At 47.4% G+C, this 16243-nt stretch overlaps 17 non-coding genes and 1 pseudogene across 17 annotated transcripts; 9 read left to right on the plus strand and 9 right to left on the minus strand.

Annotated features, from left to right (window-relative positions):
• The first annotated feature begins 3509 nt into the window (after positions 1–3509).
• Positions 3510–3673, plus strand: LOC135008670 (U1 spliceosomal RNA). Its single transcript, XR_010208323.1, has one exon. It is a non-coding gene; the product is annotated as a U1 spliceosomal RNA (small nuclear RNA).
• A 151-nt stretch (positions 3674–3824) lies between these two features.
• On the plus strand, positions 3825–3987 carry LOC135008689 (U1 spliceosomal RNA). The gene has a single exon (XR_010208341.1). It is a non-coding gene; the product is annotated as a U1 spliceosomal RNA (small nuclear RNA).
• Positions 3988–4658: 671 nt separating this feature from the next.
• LOC135008642 (U1 spliceosomal RNA) lies at positions 4659–4822 on the plus strand. The gene has a single exon (XR_010208294.1). It is a non-coding gene; the product is annotated as a U1 spliceosomal RNA (small nuclear RNA).
• A 152-nt stretch (positions 4823–4974) lies between these two features.
• LOC135008799 (U1 spliceosomal RNA) lies at positions 4975–5137 on the plus strand. The gene has a single exon (XR_010208445.1). It is a non-coding gene; the product is annotated as a U1 spliceosomal RNA (small nuclear RNA).
• A 674-nt stretch (positions 5138–5811) lies between these two features.
• On the plus strand, positions 5812–5975 carry LOC135008673 (U1 spliceosomal RNA). Its single transcript, XR_010208326.1, has one exon. It is a non-coding gene; the product is annotated as a U1 spliceosomal RNA (small nuclear RNA).
• Positions 5976–6127: 152 nt separating this feature from the next.
• Positions 6128–6290, plus strand: LOC135008767 (U1 spliceosomal RNA). Its single transcript, XR_010208413.1, has one exon. It is a non-coding gene; the product is annotated as a U1 spliceosomal RNA (small nuclear RNA).
• Positions 6291–7070: 780 nt separating this feature from the next.
• On the minus strand, positions 7071–7234 carry LOC135008552 (U1 spliceosomal RNA). The gene has a single exon (XR_010208207.1). It is a non-coding gene; the product is annotated as a U1 spliceosomal RNA (small nuclear RNA).
• Positions 7235–7908: 674 nt separating this feature from the next.
• LOC135008734 (U1 spliceosomal RNA) lies at positions 7909–8071 on the minus strand. Its single transcript, XR_010208383.1, has one exon. It is a non-coding gene; the product is annotated as a U1 spliceosomal RNA (small nuclear RNA).
• Positions 8072–8223: 152 nt separating this feature from the next.
• LOC135008574 (U1 spliceosomal RNA) lies at positions 8224–8387 on the minus strand. The gene has a single exon (XR_010208228.1). It is a non-coding gene; the product is annotated as a U1 spliceosomal RNA (small nuclear RNA).
• A 698-nt stretch (positions 8388–9085) lies between these two features.
• Positions 9086–9221, minus strand: LOC135008819 (U1 spliceosomal RNA; annotated as a pseudogene).
• A 152-nt stretch (positions 9222–9373) lies between these two features.
• LOC135008800 (U1 spliceosomal RNA) lies at positions 9374–9537 on the minus strand. Its single transcript, XR_010208446.1, has one exon. It is a non-coding gene; the product is annotated as a U1 spliceosomal RNA (small nuclear RNA).
• Positions 9538–12776: 3239 nt separating this feature from the next.
• On the minus strand, positions 12777–12940 carry LOC135008548 (U1 spliceosomal RNA). The gene has a single exon (XR_010208203.1). It is a non-coding gene; the product is annotated as a U1 spliceosomal RNA (small nuclear RNA).
• A 670-nt stretch (positions 12941–13610) lies between these two features.
• On the minus strand, positions 13611–13773 carry LOC135008869 (U1 spliceosomal RNA). Its single transcript, XR_010208484.1, has one exon. It is a non-coding gene; the product is annotated as a U1 spliceosomal RNA (small nuclear RNA).
• A 152-nt stretch (positions 13774–13925) lies between these two features.
• On the minus strand, positions 13926–14089 carry LOC135008572 (U1 spliceosomal RNA). Its single transcript, XR_010208226.1, has one exon. It is a non-coding gene; the product is annotated as a U1 spliceosomal RNA (small nuclear RNA).
• Positions 14090–14760: 671 nt separating this feature from the next.
• Positions 14761–14923, minus strand: LOC135008771 (U1 spliceosomal RNA). The gene has a single exon (XR_010208417.1). It is a non-coding gene; the product is annotated as a U1 spliceosomal RNA (small nuclear RNA).
• Positions 14924–15067: 144 nt separating this feature from the next.
• On the plus strand, positions 15068–15183 carry LOC135008907 (U5 spliceosomal RNA). Its single transcript, XR_010208509.1, has one exon. It is a non-coding gene; the product is annotated as a U5 spliceosomal RNA (small nuclear RNA).
• A 270-nt stretch (positions 15184–15453) lies between these two features.
• On the plus strand, positions 15454–15569 carry LOC135008925 (U5 spliceosomal RNA). The gene has a single exon (XR_010208526.1). It is a non-coding gene; the product is annotated as a U5 spliceosomal RNA (small nuclear RNA).
• Positions 15570–15855: 286 nt separating this feature from the next.
• LOC135008926 (U5 spliceosomal RNA) lies at positions 15856–15971 on the plus strand. The gene has a single exon (XR_010208527.1). It is a non-coding gene; the product is annotated as a U5 spliceosomal RNA (small nuclear RNA).
• Positions 15972–16243: the final 272 nt, after the last annotated feature.

Raw genomic sequence — 16243 nt, forward strand, 5'->3', positions numbered from 1 at the left:
ATGCCTGCTAGACACCCCATTCCAAGCTGATTGTGACATCACGGAACATGCATCATAGAACAGGCATGCTAAAACATGGGTCTTCAACCTGCGACCCTCCAGCTGCTGTGGAACTACACATCCCAGCATGCCCTGCCTCAGTTTTAGCATACCTTAATAGCAAAACTGTGGCAGGGCATGCTGGGATGTGTAGTTTCACAGCAGCTGGAGGGCCACAGGATGAAGACCCATGTGCTAGAGCCAAGCCGCAGGTACATTGAATGCTAGCAAGCTGAATATTTAAATCCTTTTTGTTCCGCAGCATTCCAATGCGGAAGATTCCATGGAACCAGAGATCCTTCCATTGAAAGGACATGCTGCCTGGATGACTACACTGTGCAAATTAAATCACGGAGCCAGTTGGTTTGTGGGTGGCTCTGGTGACTGGGTGGTTGGGTGGGTGGTGTTTCGGAGGTGGAGCACATGCAAATGATTGTGTATCATCCAGCTAGTGAGAGTGTGCCTGCTTGTCAGTGGGTTATGCACCTTGCCAGACGTTAAATCTACATAGAGCAGCTGGAGGGGACAAGAGCAGGTTTGCAAAATATAGATAGAAGAGCATATATGCTGGCGCATTCTCCATGATTGTGTCAGCTTATGTTTTGGTGCACTGCACTTTCCTCCACTAAGTTTTAGCCATTTTTGTTAAGCTCAAGTGTAGTTGTTTCTCGGCCTTTTGGCTGTGATCTTGTATTGTGGTTGAAGGGTCTGCTGGAGGGAGGGATTGCTTTCTTCATTGGCGAAAGACCAAAGATATTCCAGGATGGAAGGCTTGGGAACACTATCCGTTTTTCAATTGTGAAAGAGTTGAAAGACCGGATTGGACTACATTCTATAGTAAAGGATGTCTTTCTATTTATTAATCCTCCCCTTATATGTGTCAGTCTTTCAATAAAGCTTCGGGCTTGTGATTTCCTCACCCTCTTACACTCCACACCCATAGCCTTATTAACTGTTGTATTATTGTACAGTTTAAATGTATAGTGCAGTTCATGATTTATAGTGTAGGCTGGCCTGTGCTGTAGTTCTTGAACTGTACTATACCGTCAGCATTTCTATTGTGTTTTGGCTGTGCCGCAACGCGGTACTTATGTGTGTAATGTTTATGTATGTTTTTTTGCTTCTTTATGTGCATCGGTCCTACAAGTACTGAAAGCTCTTCTCCCATCTCCCTTTTCTGAAAAGCCATTTAATATATGGTTCCCAGATAGGGGACATATCAGATATTGGATTTCAAAAGCATCAAATATCATACCACTTTTATTGCCATCAAAGATAAACATTGATTGTTTTCAGATATTGGCTTGAAAAAGCAGTCTTTATTGACATAAAAAAAACATACATAAACATTGCACACATAAATACAGTGTTGCAGCACAGCCAAAACACAATACAAATGCTGACGGTATAGTACAGTTCAAGAACTACAGCACAGGCCAGTCTACACTATAAATCATGAACTGCACTCTACATTTAAACTATACAATAATACAACAGTTAATAAGGCTATGGGTGTGGAGTGTAAGAGGGTGAGGGATTCACAAAACCGAAGCTTTATTGTAACACAGACACATATAAGGGGAGGGTCAATAAATAGAAAGATATCCTTTACTATAGAATGTAGTCCAATCCGACCTCTGTGCTCTTCCACAACTGAAAAACAGATAGTGTTCCCAAGCCTTCCATCCTGGAATATCTTTGATCTTTCGCCAATGAAGAAAACAATCCCTCCCTCCAGCAGACCCTTCAACCACGATACAAGATCACAGCCAAAAGGCCGAGAAGCAACTACACTTGAGCTTAACAAAAATGGCTAAAACTTAGTGGAGGAAAGTGCAGTGCACCAAAACATAAGCTGACACAATCATGGAGAATGCGCCAGCATATATGCTCTTCTATCTATATTTTGCAAACCTGCTCTTGTCCCCTCCAGCTGCTCTATGTAGATTTAACGTCTGGCAAGGTGCATAACCCACTGACAAGCAGGCACACTCCTGCATGAGTTTTCTCTCTCACTAGCTAGATGATACACAATCATTTGCATGCGCTCCACTTCCGACACACCACCCACCCAACCACCCAGTCACCAGAGCCACCCACAAGCCAACTGGCTCCGTGATTTAATTTGCACAGTGTAGTCATCCAGGCAGCATGTCCTTCTCAATGGAAGGATCTCTGGTTCCATGGAATCTTCCGCATTGGAATGCTGCGGAACAAAAAGGATTTAAATATTCAGCTTGCTAGCATTCAATGTACCTGCGGCTTGGCTCTAGCACATGGGTCTTCATCCTGTGGCCCTCCAGCTGCTGTGAAACTACACATCCCAGCATGCCCTGCCACAGTTTTGCTATTAAGGTATGCTAAAACTGAGGCAGGGCATGCTGGGATGTGTAGTTCCACAGCAGCTGGAGGGTCGCAGGTTGAAGACCCATGTTTTAGCATGCCTGTTCTATGATGCATGTTCCATGATGTCACAATCAGCTTGGAATGGGGTGTCTAGCAGGCATTTGCTGACAGCGACTTGAGGGAGACACACATCAGGAGATGCAGCATATCGGAGGTCTTCGATGCCTTTCCAGCAAATGCACACCACCTGCTGCTGGTCTGGACACAAAACAATGCCCACAATCGAAGTCCCAAAATGCCCAACTACAGGATTCATGTAAGTAGTGAATTTAGGAATGAATTTAGAAGTAGGAAATTAAGTTAGTTCACAAGTACATTCAAATTCAGATCTAAAGACTAAACACAAAACACAAAATAAGACTCCACAGAGCAATTATCAGGTGTCTTTATCAATTGTTGCATTTAAAAAATCAAGCAATTAGGGAACACAATGTTGCGACAATGTAACCCTATTTGCAAAATAGTACTAAATAAGTTTGTCGATGTAAGACATTTGCAAAGGCGCAAACAAAACACGCTGGAAAATGCAACTGAATCTGTTTTTGGAGGTTAGAAAAGATGCAGGATCAAGTAGCTCAATGGGTAGGGTGTTTGATTAGAATTCAACAGGTTATAGGTTTGAATCCTGGGTATGATAGTTTGAGGTGTTATTTAATAAAGCATGTTTATATATTAGTCACACATGGCTTACTTGTACAAATGGCATGTCACCAGTTAGTGCTGATATGCCATTTGCACAAACATGCCATGTGTGACTGTATATGCATTTAAGGAGGGCACCCCGGCAATACCACAAACCATTGAGTGTCAAGTATACTAGATATATCTTCATATCTCATGTGCTTTCTCTGAGACCAATCTTGTTATGCCCCTTCCCCACAAGGCATGCACCTTTTGTCCATATTGCAAAAATGGGGAGGGGGGGGGAATATAATTCTCTGTCACAGGGCACCAAAAAGTCTAGTTATGGCTCTGGTATGCATTATGTAATCTGGCAGACCATCTCTCCTTTACTTGACAGAGATGTGCCTGAGCAGCGGCCCTCCCCAGCCCTATCCCAAATCATACTTATTTTGCATAGGAGATACCATGGTCATGAAGATTGTTCTCCCAGGGTGAGGTTCATTCATTGCATTCTGGGTATGCTGACCCCTGTGATTTCCCCAAATGTGGGAAACTCGACTGCATTATTTGTGGTAGTGGGGGACTGTGTTTGTGCTTTCCTCTGGTCAGCTCTGGTAAAAGTCAGATTTCTTTGTCTCAGATCTTCCTCTAGCCTTGTTCTTCTTTCGAGAGTTCCCTTGTGCTGCCTCAGTTGGATCTCCTTCACTTGACAGGGGGTACCCGAGCAGCGACCCTCCCCAGCTCTAGCCCAACTCCTACTTACCTGCCAGGTGAGATACTATGATCATGAAGGTGCTTCTCCCAGGGCAAGGCTCACCCATTGCACTCTGGGTGTGCTGCTCCTGCGATTTCCCCAAATGTGGGAAACTTGACTGCATAATTTGTGTTTCCCCTGGTCGGTTCTCGTATAATTCAGATCTCTTTGTCTCAGGTCTCTCTCCAGCCTAGTTTGCTGTCTGTTTCCACTTCTCTTTTCTTGAGCCGCTCCCTTCTATGCCCTTGCGCACTATCCTTACTTCTCCTGTCTGCTTACTTTGTGCCTTCCAATGCACAATGCAAACTACAGGTAGTGCTGCAGGGCCCACACCCTTTTACTTGCCGTACAGAGCAGCTCTGGAGCTGTTACAGAACCCAGCTACTGCAAGAAATCAGCTTGAATGCTTCAGGGGCTGAGGCATAGCCAATATGAGCCCCACACCGAAGGAGGGTGGAGGTGTTTAATGCGAACTAGGGGTCATCCAAGCGCCGCAAAAGGGCGCCATGCCCTGCACGCCCCTTTTCTCTTTTCACATGCAGACGAGGGTTGAAGCCAACTTTGACCCACTGCTTGGATGACATCACCATATGCAAATCCATCTGCTGCAGGCCTTCCCCCAGGAATGCTTGCACTAGTTGTTGCATTTGGTTTGTTGTTTGGGGGTGCTTCAGTATTAGGCAGCCTTCTGCCCTCCCATGTTCATCTGAAAATATGTGTTCTCCCTGCAGTTGTTGTCCCCAGATGAGAGTTCCCTTGTGCTGCCTCAGTTGAATCTCCTTTACTTGACAGAGATGTGCCTGAGCAGCGGCCCTCCCCAGCCCTATCCCAAATCATACTTATTTTGCATAGGTGATACCATGGTCATGAAGATTGTTTTCCCAGGGTGAGGTTCATTCATTGCATTCTGGGTATGCTGACCCCTGTGATTTCCCCAAATGTGGGAAACTCGACTGCATTATTTGTTGTAGTGGGGGACTGTGTTTGTGTTTTCCTCTGGTCAGCTCTGGTAAAAGTCAGATTTCTTTGTCTCAGATCTTCCTCTAGCCTTGTTCTTCTTTCGAGAGTTCCCTTGTGCTGCCTCAGTTGGATCTCCTTCACTTGACAGGGATGTGCCCGAGCAGCGACCCTCCCCAGCTCTAGCCAAACTCCTACTTACCTGCCAGGTGAGATACTATGATCATGAAGGTGCTTTTCCCAGGGCAAGGCTCACCCATTGCACTCTGGGTGTGCTGCCCCTGCGATTTCCCCAAATGTGGGAAACTTGACTGCAGAATTTGTGTTTCCCCTGGTCGGCTCTCGTATAATTCAGATCTCTTTGTCTCAGGTCTCTCTCCAGCCTAGTTTGCTGTCTGTTTCCACTTCTTTTTTCTTGAGCCCCTCCCTTTTATACCCTTGTGCACTATCCTGACTTCTCCTCCTCTCTGCTTACTTTGTGCCTTCCAATGCACAATGCAAACTACAGGTAGTGCTGCAGGGCCCACACCCTTTTACTTGCCTTACAGAGCAGCTCTGGAGCTGTTACAGTGCCAAGCTGCTGCAAGAAATCAGCTTGAATGCTTCAGGGGCTGGGGCATGGCCAACATGAGACCAACACCGAAGGAGGGTGGGGGTGTTTAATGCAAACTAAGGGTCATCCAAGCGCCGCAAAAGGCCGCCATGCCCTGCACGCCCCTTTTCTCTTTTCATATGCAGACGAGGGTTGAAGCCAACTTTGACCCACTGCTTGGATGACATCACCATATGCAAATCCATCTGCGGCAGGCCTTCCCCCAGGAATGCTTGCACTAGTTGTTGCATTTGGTTTGTTGTTTGGGGGTGCTTCAGTATTAGGCTGCCTTCTGCCCTCCCATGTTCATCTGAAAATATGTGTTCTCCCTGCAGTTGTTGTCCCCAGATGAGAGTTCCCTTGTGCTGCCTCAGTTGAATCTCCTTTACTTGACAGAGATGTGCCTGAGCAGCGGCACTCCCCAGCCCTATCCCAAATCATACTTATTTTGCATAGGAGATACCATGGTCATGAAGATTATTCTCCCAGGGTGAGGTTCATTCATTGCATTCTGGGTATGCTGACCCCTGTGATTTCCCCAAATGTGGGTAACTCGACTGCATTATTTGTGGTAGTGGGGGACTGTGTTTGAGTTTTCCTCTGGTCAGCTCTGGTAAAAGTCAGATTTCTTTGTTTCAGATCTTCCTCTAGCCTTGTTCTTCTTTCGAGAGTTCCCTTGTGCTGCCTCAGTTGGATCTCCTTCACTTGACAGGGGGGTGCCCGAGCAGCGACCCTCCCCAGCTCAAGCCCAACTCCTACTTACCTGCCAGGTGAGATACTATGATCATGAAGGTGCTTCTCCCAGGGCAAGGCTCACCCATTGCACTCTGGGTGTGCTGCCCCTGCGATTTCCCCAAATGTGGGAAACTTGATTGCATAATTTGTGTTTCCCCTGGTCAGCTCTCGTATAATTCAGATCTCTTTGTCTCAGGTCTCTCTCCAGCCTAGTTTGCTGTCTGTTTCCACTTCTTTTTTCTTGAGCCCCTCCCTTTTATACCCTTGTGTACTATCCTGACTTCTCCTCCTGTCTGCTTACTTTGTGCCTTCCAATGAACAATGCAAACTACACACCCTTTTACTTGCCTTACAGAGCAGCTCTGGAGCTGTTACAGTGCCAAGCTGCTGTAAGAAATCATCTTGAATGCTTCAGGGGCTGGGGCATTGTTAACATGAGCCCCACACCGTAGGAGGGTGGGGGTGTTTAATGCGAACTAAGGGTCATCCAAGCGCCGCAAAAGGCCGCCATGCCCTGCATACCCCTTTTCTCTTTTCATATGCAGATGAGGGTTCCAGCCAACTTTGGCCCACTGCTTGGATGACATCACCGTATGCAAATCCGTCTTCTGCAGAACTTCCCCCAGGAATGCTTGTACTAGTTGTTGCATTTGGTTTGTTGTTTGGGGTGCTTCAGTATTAGGCAGCCTTCTGCCCTCCCATGTTCATCTGAAAATATGTGTTCTCCCTGCAGTTGTTGTCCCCAGATGAGAGTTCCCTTGTGCTGCCTCAGTTGAATCTCCTATACTTGACAGAGATGTGCCTGAGCAGCGGCCCTCCCCAGCCCTATCCCAAATCATACTTATTTTGCATAGGCGATACCATGGTCATGAAGATTGTTCTCCCAGGGTGAGGTTCATTCATTGCAGAACAAGGCTAGAGGAAAATCTGAGACAAAGAAATCTGACTTTTACCAGAGCTGACCAGAGGAAAGCACAAACACAGCCCCCCACTACCACAAATAATGCAGTTGAGTTTCCCACATTTGGGGAAATCACAGGGGTCAGCATACCCAAAATGCAATGAATGAACCTCACCCTGGGAGAAAAATCTTCATGACCATGGTATCTCCTATGCAAAATAAGTATGATTTGGAATAGGGCTGGGGAGGGCAGCTGCTCATGCACATCTCTGTCAAGTAAAGGAGATTTAACTGAGGCAGCACAAGGGAACTCTCATCTGGGGACAACAACTGCAGGGAGAACACATATTTTCAGATGAACATGGGAGGGCAGAAGGCTGCCTAATACTGAAGCACCCCCAAACAACAAACCAAATGCAACAACTAGTGCAAGCATTCCTGGGGGAAGTTCTGCAGAAGACGGATTTGCATACGGTGATGTCATCCAAGCAGTGGGTCAAAGTTGGCTTCAACCCTCATCTGCATATGAAAAGAGAAAAGGGGCGTGCAGGGCATGGCGGCCTTTTGCGGTGCTTGGATGACCCCTAGTTCGCATTAAACACCTCCACCCTCCTTTGGTGTGGGGCTCATGTTGGCCATGCCCCATCCCCTGAAGCATTCAAGCTGATTTCTTGCAGCAGCTGGGCACTGTAACAGCTCCAGAGCTGCTCTGTAAGGCAAGTAAAAGGGTGTGGGCCCTGCAGCACTACCTGTAGTTTGCATTGTGCATTGGAAGGCACAAAGTAAGCAGACGGGAGGAGAAGTCAGGATAGTGCACAAGGGTATAGAAGGGAGCGGCTGAAGAAAAGAGAAGTGGAAACAGACAGCAAACTAGGCTGGAGAGAGACCTGAGACAAAGAGATCTGAATTATACGAGAGCCGACCAAGGGAAACACAAATTATGCAGTCAAGTTTCCCACATTTGGGGAAATCGCAGGGGCAGCACACCCAGAGTGCAATGGGTGAGCCTTGCCCTGGGAGAAGCACCTTCATGATCATAGTATCTCACCTGGCAGGTAAGTAGGAGTTGGGCTAGAGCTGGGGAGGGTCGCTGTTCGGGCACCCCCCTGTCAAGTGAAAGAGATCCAACTGAGGCAGCACAAGGGAACTCTCGAAAGAAGAACAAGGCTAGAGGAAGATCTGAGACAAAGAAATCTGACTTTTTCCAGAGCTGGCCAGAGGAAAGCACAAACACAGTCCCCCACTACCACAAATAATGCAGTCGAGTTTCCCACATTTGGGGAAATCACAGGGGTCAGCATACCCAGAATGCAATGAATGAACCTCACCCTGGGAGAACAATCTTCATGACCATGGTATCGCCTATGCAAAATAAGTATGATTTGGGATAGGGCTGGGGAGGGCCGCTGCTCAGGCACATCTCTGTCAAGTAAAGGAGATTCAACTGAGGCAGCACAAGGGAACTCTCATCTGGGGACAACAACTGCAGGGAGAACACATATATTCAGATGAACATGTGAGGGCAGAAGGCTGCCTAATACTGAAGCACCCCCAAACAACAAACCAAATGCAACAACTAGTGCAAGCATTCCTGGGGGAAGGCCTGCAGCAGATGGATTTGCATATGGTGAAGTCATCCAAGCAGTGGGTCAAAGTTGGCTTCAACCCTCGTCTGCATATGAAAAGAGAAAAGGGGCGTGCAGGGCATGGCGGCCTTTTGCAGCGCTTGGATGACCCCTAGTTTGCATTACACACCTCCTCCCTCCTTCGGTGTGGGGCTCATGTTGGCTATGCCCCAGCCCCTGAAGCATTCAAGCTGATTTCTTGCAGCAGCTGGGCACTGTAACTGCTCCAGAGCTACTCTGTAAGGCAAGTAAAAGGGTGTGGGCCCTGCAGCACTACCTGTAGTTCGCATTGTGCGTTGGAAGGCACGAAGTAAGCAGACGGGAGAAGTCAGGATAGTGCGCAAGGGCATAGAAGGGAGCGGCTCAAGAAAAGAGAAGTGGAAACAGACAGCAAACTAGGCTGGAGAGAGACCTGAGACAAAGAGATCTGAATTATACGAGAGCCGACGAGGGGAAACACAAATTATGCAGTCAAGTTTCCCACATTTGGGGAAATCGCAGGAGCAGCACACCCAGAGTGCAATGGTTGAGCCTTGCCCTGGGAGAAGCACCTTCATGATCATAGTATCTCACCTGGCAGGTAAGTAGGAGTTGGGCTAGAGCTGGGGAGGGTCGCTGCTCGGGTTCCCCCCTGTGAAATGAAGGAGATCCAACTGAAGCAGCACAAGGGAACTCTCGAAAGAAGAACAAGGCTAGAGGAAGATCTGAGACAAAGAAATCTGACTTTTACCAGAGCTGACCAGAGGAAAGCACAAACACAGTCCCCCACTACCACAAATAATGCAGTCGAGTTTCCCACATTTGGGAAAATCACAGGGGTCAGCATACCCAGAATGCAATGAATGAACCTCACCCTGGGAGAACAATCTTCATGACCATGGTATCTCCTATGCAAAATAAGTATGATTTGGGATAGGGCTGGTGAGGGCCGCTGCTCAGGCACATCTCTGTCAAGTAAAGGAGATTCAACTGAGGCAGCACAAGGGAACTCTCATCTGGGGACAACAACTGCAGGGAGACCACATCTTTTCAGATGAACATGGGAGGGCGGAAGGCTGCCTAATACTGAAGCACCATCAAATATCAAACCATGGCCCTCATTCCGAGTTGATCGCTCGCAAGGCGATTTTAGCAGAGTTACACACGCTAAGCCGCCGCCTACTGGGAGTGAATCTTAGCTTCTTAAAATTGCGACCGATGTATTCACAATATTGCGATTACAAACTACTTAGCAGTTTCAGAGTAGCTTCAGACTTACTCGGCATCTGCGATCAGTTCAGTGCTTGTCGTTCCTGGTTTGACGTCACAAACACTCCCAGAGTTCGACCAGACACTCCCCCGTTTCTCCGGCCACTCCTGCGTTTTTTCCGGAAACTGTAGCGTTTTTTCCCACACGCCCATAAAACGGCCTGTTTCCGCCCAGTAACACCCATTTCCTGTCAATCACATTACGATCGCCGGAGCGAAGAAAAAGCCGTGAGTAAAAATACTTTCTTCATTGTAAAATTACTTGGCGCAGTCGCAGTGCGAATATTGCGCATGCGTACTAAGCAGAATTTCACTGCGATGCGATGAAATTTACAGAGCGAACGACTCGGAATGAGGGCCCATATGCAACAACTAGTACAAGCACTCCTGGGGGAAGGTCTGCAGCAGACGGATTTGCATACGGTGATGTTATCCAAGCAGTGGGCCAAAGTTGACTGGAACCCTCATCTGCATATGAAAAGAGAAAAGGGGCATGCAGGGCATGGCGGCCTTTTGCAGTGCTTGGATGACCCCTAGTTCGCATTAAACACCCCCACCCTCCTTTGGTGTGGGGCTCATGTTGGCCATGCCCCATCCCCTGATGCATTCAAGCTGATTTCTTGCAGCAGCAGGGCACTGTAACAGCTCCAGAGCTGTTCTGTAAGGCAAGTAAAAGGGTGTGGGCCCTGCAGCACCACCTGTTGTTCGCATTGTGCGTTGGAAGGCACAAATTAAGCAGACGGGAGGAGAAGTCAGGATAGTGCGCAAGGGCATTCTTTTCTCTTAGTCCGGGGGCAAGGCTTCAAAATGGGGTCTGCAACGGAGGAGACACAGGGGGCGTGGTCACAGCAGCTTTTCTCTACAGTCTGCACCAGCAGGAGCCTACACCATTTTTTATGATCACGCTGAACTGCAGTGCGACTGCAATTACAGCATGGTCAAGAAGGGAGGCGTCATGCTGGGTGGCCATGCCCTGTCACTGTGCAGGAGCCAGCACCGCTCACACACTAGTCCCCGGGTGCAGCCCCCAACCCCCGGGACACCCGGAGCAACAAAATGTAGATTCAGGCCACCAGGCCACGCCCCTACCTATGAAACCATGCCTCCTTTTTACCATTGCGCTGTTTATCTGCGCGCACTGCATTACAATCTCCCTCGCCACCTCTCTGGGTGTCACCAGTGATAGTGACACCTCTGCCATGCTTGTAGCAGCTGGTCCTAAGATCTACGCCTCAAGCCCTGAGTGTTTGCCCTTGTGACTTGTTGATCATCATAGCGAAGCAGATGCTTACAGAAAACTGCAGGGGCTTAGATTGAAAATAAAAAAAATTGATGGGTATAAGGTAGAGAGGAGCGGGTTCGGTTCTCCGAGAACCGAATTCCCCACGAACTCCACGTGGTTTACACTGGTCCGAGGCAGGCTCGGTTGTTCCCGCCTGACTCGGAAAACCTGAACAAGGGAAAATGTCATCATCCCGCTGTCAGATTCTCGTGAGATTCGGATTCCATATAAAGAGCTGCGCGTTGCTGCCATTTTTACTCGTGCATTGAAGAGAGAGCGGAGAGGACGTGGCTATGTTCTCTCAGTGGAAATCTCAATATCAGTGCTCAGTATCAGTGGTTACTTATTGCTGCTCAGTAATACTAGTAGTGTGTCTCTCCTGCTCAGTGTCAGTTCTCAGTAGTATCCTCATCAGTGCTCAGTATCACTGCTCATTGTCTTGTGCTGCATTGTGGTGCTCAGCATACTACAGTACATTACTAATAGTCCAGTGCTGCATCTTGCTGCTCAGTGTCAGTTCTAGTATCCTCATCAGTGCTCACTATCACTGCTCATTGCATTGTGGTGTTCTGTATACTACAGTAACATAGTAATATAGTATATATAGAGGAGCGGGTTCGGTTCTCCGAGAACCGAATTCCCGACGAACTCCACGTGGTTTACACTGGTCCGAGGCAGGCTCGGTTGTTCCCGCCTGACTCGGAAAACCTGAACAAGGGAAAATGTCATCATCCCGCTGTCGGATTCTCGCGAGATTCGGATTCCATATAAAGAGCTGCGCGTTGCCGCCATTTTTACTCGTGCATTGAAGAGAGAGCGGAGAGGACGTGGCTATGTTCTCTCAGTGGAAATCTCAATATCAGTGCTCAGTATCAGTGGTTACTTATTGCTGCTCAGTAATACTAGTAGTGTGTCTCTCCTGCTCAGTGTCAGTTCTCAGTAGTATCCTCATCAGTGCTCAGTATCACTGCTCATTGTCTTGTGCTGCATTGTGGTGCTCAGCATACTACAGTACATTACTAATAGTCCAGTGCTGCATCTTGCTGCTCAGTGTCAGTTCTAGTATCCTCATCAGTGCTCACTATCACTGCTCATTACATTGTGGTGTTCTGTATACTACAGTAACATAGTAATATAGTAACATATGGTAACATAGTTTTTGAGGTTGAATAGAGGCAAATTGCCCATCGTGTTCAACCTGTTTTAAGTTGTGATGATTCTACATACTTGCTGAATAATGTTTTATGACTAGTTAGCTACTATAACTCATGTTACCCCCGGATTAACCATGTTGATATTTTAAGTATTATAACCTTGGATAGCTTTTTAATTCAGAAATGTATCCATTCCTTTTTTAAATCCAATTACAGAGTCCGCCATTACCACCTTCCCTGGCAGGGAATTCCACATCCTGATTGCCCTAACAGTGAAGATCATAGTATCTCACCTGGCAGGTAAGTAGGAGTTGGGCTAGAGCTGTGGAGGATTGCTGCTCGGGCACCCCCTGTCAAGTGAAGGAGATCCAACTGAGGCAGCACAAGGGAACTCTCGAAAGAAGAACAAGGCTAGAGGAAGATCTGAGACAAAGAAATCTGACTTTTACCAGAGCTGACCAGAGGAAAGCACAAACACAGTCCCCCACTACCACAAATAATGCAGTCGAGTTTCCCACATTTGGGGAAATCACAGGGGTCAGCATACCCAGAGTGCAATGAATGAACCTCACCCTGGGAGAACAATCTTCATGACCATGGTATCTCCTATGCAAAATAAGTATGATTTGGGATAGGGCTGGGGAGGGCCGCTGCTCAGGCACATCTCTGTCAAGTAAAGGAGATTCAACTGAGGCAGCACAAGGGAACTCTCATCTGGGGACAACAACTGCAGGGAGAACACATATTTTCAGATGAACATGGGAGGGCAGAAGGCTGCCTAATACTGAAGCACCCCCAAACAACAAACCAAATGCAACTACTAGTGCAAGCATTCCTGGGGGAAGGCCTGCAGCAGACGGATTTGCATATGGTGATGTCATCCAAGCAGTGGGTCAAAGTTGGCTTCAACCCTCGTCTGCATATGAAAATAAAAAAGGGGTGTGCAGGGCATGGCGGCCTTTTGCGGCGCTTGGATGACCCCTAGTTCGCATTAAACACCTCCACCCTCCTTCGGTGTGGGGCTCATGTTGGCTATGCCCCAGCCCCTGAAGCATTCAAGCTGATTTCTTGCAGCAGCTGGGCACTGTAACAGCTCCAGAGCTGCTCTGTAAAGCAAGTAAAAGGGTGTGGGCCCTGCAGCACTACCTGTAGTTTGCATTGTGCATTGGAAGGCACAAAGTAAGCAGACGGGGAAGTCAGGATAGTGCACAAGGGCATAGAAGGGAGCGGCTCAAGAAAAGAGAAGTGGAAACAGACAGCAAACTAGGCTGGAGAGAGACCTGAGACAAAGAGATCTGAATTACACGAGAGCCGACCAGAGAAAACACAAATTATGTAATCAAGTGTCCCACATTTGGGGAAATCGTAGGAGCAGCACACCCAGAGTGCATTGGGTGAGCCTTGCCCTGGGAGAAGCACCTTCCTGATCATAGTATCTCACCTGGCAGTTAAGTAGGAGTTGGGCTAGAGCTGGGGAGGGTCGCTGTAGGGGCACCCCCCTGTCAAGTGAAAGAGATCCAACTGAGGCAGCACAAGGAAACTCTCGAAAAAAGAACAAGGCTAGATGAAGATCTGAGACATAGAAATCTGACTTTTACCAGAGCTGACCAGAGGAAAGCACAAACACAGTCCCCCACTACAACAAATAATGCAGTCGAGTTTCCCACATTTGGGGAAATCACAGGGGTCAGCATACCCAGAATGCAATGAATGAACCTCACCCTGGGAGAACAATCTTCATGATAATGGTATCTCCTATGCAAAATAAGTATGATTTGGGATAGGGCTGGGGAGGGCCGCTGCTCAGGCACATCTCTGTCAAGTAAAGGAGATTCAACTGAGGCAGCACAAGGGAACTCTCATCTGGGGACAACAACTGCAGGGAGAACATATATTTTCAGATGAAAATGGGAGAGCAGAAGGCTGCCTAATACTGAAGCACCCCCAAACAACAAACCAAATGCAACAACTAGTACAAGCATTCCTGGGAAAAGGTCTGCAGAAGACGGATTTGCATACGGTGATGTCATCCAAGCAGTGGGCCAAAGTTGGCTGGAACCCTCATCTGCATATGAAAAGAGACAAGGGGCGTGCAGGGCATGGCGGCCTTTTGCGGCGCTTGGATGACCCCTAGTTCGCATTACACACCTCCACCCTCCTTCGGTGTGGGGCTCATGTTGGCTATTCCCCAGCCCCTGAAGCATTCAAGCTGATTTCTTGCAGCAGCTGGGCACTGTAACTGCTCCAGAGACGCTCTGTAAGGCAAGTAAAAGGGTGTGGGTCCTGCAGCACTACCTGTAGTTTGCATTGTGCGTTGGAAGGCACGAAGTAAGCAGACGGGAGAAGTCAGGATAGTGCGCAAGGGCATAGAAGGGAGCGGCTCAAGAAAAGAGAAGTAGAAACAGACAGCAAACTAGGCTGGAGAGAGACCTGAGACAAAGAGATCTGAATTATACGAGAGCCGACCAGGGGAAACACAAATTATGCAGTCAAGTTTCCCACATTTGGGGAAATCGCAGAAGCAGCACACCCAGAGTGCAATGGGTGAGCCTTGCCCTGGGAGAAGCACCTTCATGATCATAGTATCTCACCTGGCAGGTAAGTAGGAGTTGGGCTAGAGCTGGGGAGGGTCGCTGCTCGAGCATCCCCCTGTGAAGTAAAGGAGATTCAACTGAGGCAGCACAAGGGAACTCTCATCTGGGGACAACAACTGCAGGGAGAACACATATTTTCAGATAAAAATCTTGGTCATGCTCTGGTTTCTCTTCAGAACGAACAAATCTTTCGCCTTTTACTAAAGATTTCCGTGGAGAGGAGCAAAACCGAGTTTTATCTCAATTTTTGCATGCCCCATCTTTTTGGGGTTTCTTTTATCGGTTTAAAGATAGAATGAGTGTGCTTTAATGTAAGCTCATTTGCATAGAAATGACAGTAAATGTTTGTTTCTTTTCAAACAGAACTTTCTTGACCATGCTACTTGCTTGAAAGATCTGGGAGCACATGGAATACAGTACAAACCATGCTTATAGCAAGGAGAAGACAGGTGAGAAATCTGCTTTCTTTCAAATTGGGCGCTCACTTTGATCTGAATGAGGACTGCTGGCACGGCACTCAGGCGACAGGTGGAATCTTGGTCATGCTCTGGTTTCTCTTCAGAACGAACAAATCTTTCGCCTTTTACTAAAGATTTCCGTGGAGAGGAGCAAAACTGAGTTTTATCTCAATTTTTGCTTGCCCCATATTATTGGGGTTTCTTTTATCGGATTAAAGACAGAACGAGTGTGCTTTCTTGTTAGCTTTAATGTAAGTTTATTTGCATAACAATGACCATAAATGTCTGTTTCTTTTCAAGCAGAACTTTCTTGACCATACTAATTGCTTGAAAGATCTGGGAGCACATGGAAAAGAGTACAAACCATGCTTATAGCAAGGGGAAGCCTGGTGAGAAATCTGCTTTCTTTCTTTCAAATTGGGTGCTCACTTTGAGCTGAATGAGGACTGCTGGCATGGCACTCAGGCGACAGGTGGAATCTTGGTCATGCTCGGGTTTCTCTTCAGAACGAACAAATCTTTCGCCTTTTACTAAAGATTTCCGTGGAGAGGAGCAAAACTGAGTTTTATCTCAATTTTTGCATGCCCCGTCTTATTGGGGTTTCTTTTATCAGTTTAAAGATAGAACGAGTGTGCTTTAATGTAAGCTCATTTGCGTAGAAATGACAGTAAATGTTTGTTTCTTTTCAAACAGAACTTTCTTGACTATACTAATTGCTTGAAAGATCTGGGAGCACATGGAAAAGAGTACAAACCATGTTTATAGCAAGGGGAAGCCTGGTGAGAAATCTGCTTTCTTTCTTTCAAATTGGGTGCTCACTTTGAGCTGAATGAGTACTGCTGGCATGGCACTCAGGCGACAGGTAGAATCTTGG

This window comes from Pseudophryne corroboree, unplaced genomic scaffold (genome assembly GCF_028390025.1).
Source record: "Pseudophryne corroboree isolate aPseCor3 unplaced genomic scaffold, aPseCor3.hap2 scaffold_223, whole genome shotgun sequence".
Taxonomy (NCBI): domain Eukaryota; kingdom Metazoa; phylum Chordata; class Amphibia; order Anura; family Myobatrachidae; genus Pseudophryne; species Pseudophryne corroboree.